Below are 3,597 nucleotides of genomic sequence, written 5' to 3'. Positions count from 1 at the left end.
GGTCTGTTCCTACATGGAAGAAGAGTAAAGGGTCAGGTAGACATTTGTGCCAGTAAGACCTCATTTGGGAAAATGTCAGCTGCAGAAGGTGAGAAGTAGCTCTTAAGCAAGGCTTACTTTGAATCCATTAGCTCCACAAAGCTAATTCAGTTGGATAAATAATACTTGAAAAAGCCAACACCTTTGTACTTCACTATAAATTATTGAAAATATGATCAAATTCCAAATGAAAAAGACTTAAAATTGTCATTGATAAAAAAATGCAAATGTGAGCAATCTGCTGAACAATATAAATTTTTTCACTATTCACAGAATTTTAGGGAAATAAGATCAATAGCATTGTTAGGAACAATAAGGTTTCCTTCTTACAAGTAGGCACCCATGGATATACGCCTGTATAAAGATTGCATCATTAGGATACTACATGCTTCCGCAGCAGGTCTACCTAAATTACAACAATACAGAGATTAACATGGCACTTGCACAAGGATGATATGAAAATTTGTGAAGTATTCCGTAGTTTTCATTCTTCAGATGCAAGAAATGAAAAACAGTTATTAAAAAGTTGATTACAAAATGACAAGTGTAACAACACACGTAATTCATATTATTAAATTTAGTTTGACATCAGTGTATTAAATCTTCACCTCAGAAAGACGTTTATATAGCATAACCTTTACAAAACTTTTGAAATTAGACAACATTGTCATTTTATCCCAAAGAAAAATAATATTAGGACCTAGGAAAAAAAAGGAATCTTAAAATGTTTCTATATGGAATACAATCTGAAAGGACACATTAATGAACCTATATATTATAAAATAATATAGAATTCAAAGTATATCTAGGAGAGAATAAAATAAATTATGAACATTATACAAACATAGAATATAAAGTATTTTAAAATATTCTTTTTCAGACAAGCACCAGAAATACTTTAGTTTCTGTACTACTCATTTCAACAGATAAGTTAAAATTATTTCTGATTTAAAAATCACAAACTCTGCAGAAATCATTATACATGTATACAAAAACTCTTGAATACATTTGACACCCATTGCAGGCAATTCACTTGGAAGAATTCCACGGAATTCATGAATTTTTACAGTACGGTATTGGTGTTGCCAGGCGCTGGTGGCTCACTCCTATAAACCTAGCTATTCAGGAGGCTGAGATCTAAGGCTCACAGTTCAAAGCCAGTCTGGTAAGGAAAGTCTGTGAGACTCTTATCTCCAACAAACCACTAGAAAACTGGAAGTGAAGCTGTGGCTCAAGCAGTAGAGCACTCACTTTGTGCTGAAGAGCACAGAGATAGCACCCAGGCCCAGAGTTCAAGCCCCATGACAGACCCCCCCCCAATAAAATAAATTTGCACTTATTTGGATTGTGGAAATATTTTGTATGGACACGAAGGATGGACTTGCATTTTTGAAATTTGAGAAACTTAACCCGACCATTAGGACTTACGAGAACAATTTGTACAGCCTTCTACAATTTCATAGAGGTAGTGATGCATACTTATCCTTTGGGCAATTTCGAATGCAGTTTCTTCTAAGTTGTTCTTCAGGCCTGGTTTTATATAATGGTTGAACAGAAGGAGATCCAGCATATCTTTGCTATCTCAATTCTCAGCAGCAAGATGTAAGGGGGTCAAGAGGCCTTTAGTTTGGGCATTGGTATCTGTATCACGATGAAGTAAGAAAGATGCCATTCTGTTATTATTCCATATATATGCACTGTGCAGGGGTGTCCAGCCCTCTACAGTTATTGCATTTGCCACTTGAGCCACCAACTCACGGACAATGTCTAAGTGTCCACTGTAGGCTTCCTGATAAAGAGGGGTATACTCATCGTCATCCCTAGTATTCACATGAGTAACCTTTTTGGAAAGTAGTCTCTGCAATTGATACCATTCCTCACTTTTTCATCATGTTCCGTGTCTTCATCAGAATTGCCTATCCAGAGACTGAGTGCAAGTGGGAATGATGTGTCCATGTATTTCCCTAATAGTTCACGTTGGTTGAACTGTTCAGAAAAATCCAGTGAATTTATTTATGATTTATTTTTCCTTTTTCCATTTTTACTATTCTAAATTATTCTAACTGGGGAGTATGGAATTGATAGAGAGCAGAGGAAAGACCTCCATTTTCAAAGGTACAGACTGATAATATGGAGCAGTGGTGTCTTCATGTGCAACTTATTCTAGGAATGAGAAAAGATGAAATAATGCCTTCTATATAAATGCTTTGGAAAATGGAAGAGCAGAAAGTGAAATGATGCAACCAAAAATATAAAAGCAACATAAATTAGGATATTTATGGAGCAATAATATTATCTATGAGAACCATGAAAGAGAGAGAGGAAAAGAGAGACAGATGTGCAATGACCTAGCTAGCCACAAAATGCATGCCTCTGATTAGAGGCAAGAGCAAAGATGGAAATAGAATTTATGTATTTACTTGAAATTAGTAATTGCATTTTTAGTAGCCTACATAAAGAGACATAGCTTTGACCAAATTGCAGACAAGAATCTAAATCCTTGATAATTCTAGTACCAAATCTGACTGAAATCAGTTGAATCACACTTTTTCTGTATAATGAAGGAATAGGTCCAGGTTAGGAAAGCAGCTAGAGAAGGCAGGCCAATTGTATCTATGACAAAACTTTGTGGAAAATGGTATTGAGGATTACTTACTGTAGATTCACTTGCACTGGAAGCATGATTCTTAACTATTGCTTGCAGATCCTCAACTATTGCTTTGATAATTATATTCTTCAAGAAGAAAAAGTGGGATTTAATTGTTAGCAAAGTACTACTAATACATTTTGACTTCTCATTAAGCACCTCAATCATCAAAAACACATTAAGACAATAGACAAGCCTACTTTTTTTAGATGATAACAAGTGTCTTTGAAAAACAAGGAATTTAAGTTGTCATGCAAAGGACTTCGATTTTACTACTGCATTATACATTTTTTCTAATGTTGGGTACCAATAAATAATGAATCTATTAGAAAGCTCTTAAACCTCATATGTCAAATGGTGGGTTCTCTTACACTATATTATGGTATTTTTTATGTATGGTCTTAAGAAGAAATTTAAATTACTAACTTGAATTTCTGACAGGACAATATCATCACTGTAAATCTTGCTTCTATACTCTCAGTTTTAAATTACTATTTAAGTATGTGCATTAGATAGGTATAGAGAAAAAAGTAGAAGCCACACTGGTGGCTCCTGTCATTAATCCTCGCTAATCAGAAAGATGAAGTCTGAGGATTGCGGTTTAAAACCAGAACAAACCAAAAAAAAAAAGTCCATTAGATTCTGATTTGAAAGAAACCATCAAAAGTTAGAAATGGAGCTCATGTACAAGCAGTAAATTGCCTTGAGAAAACTCAAACAAAAAAATAACAAATTCTGGGACAGAGCCAGGCCCTTAGCTCAAACCCTAGTATTAGCACCAGACCACTGAATTAATTAGGTAATTAATTACTTAAAAATACATTAAGTGGTCACATGTGGAGGGGCAGGATGTAACACCCGTAGTGACTGGATTGTGTATTATTTTGTAGCAAGGCAAATTATCATTTGTA

The 3,597-nt window shown here is 34.7% G+C and overlaps 1 pseudogene; it reads left to right on the top strand.

Moving 5' to 3' along the window:
* Window positions 1–424: 424 nt before the first annotated feature.
* Window positions 425–524, top strand: LOC122098649 (annotated as a pseudogene).
* The last annotated feature ends 3,073 nt before the right edge of the window (window positions 525–3,597 follow it).

The sequence above is a fragment of the Dipodomys spectabilis genome, unplaced genomic scaffold, assembly GCF_019054845.1.
Source record: "Dipodomys spectabilis isolate Male_0828 unplaced genomic scaffold, ASM1905484v1 ptg000483l, whole genome shotgun sequence".
NCBI lineage: Eukaryota > Metazoa > Chordata > Mammalia > Rodentia > Heteromyidae > Dipodomys > Dipodomys spectabilis.
Note: the sequence above shows the minus strand (reverse complement) of the source record. Positions and strands in the feature narration are given on the sequence as shown.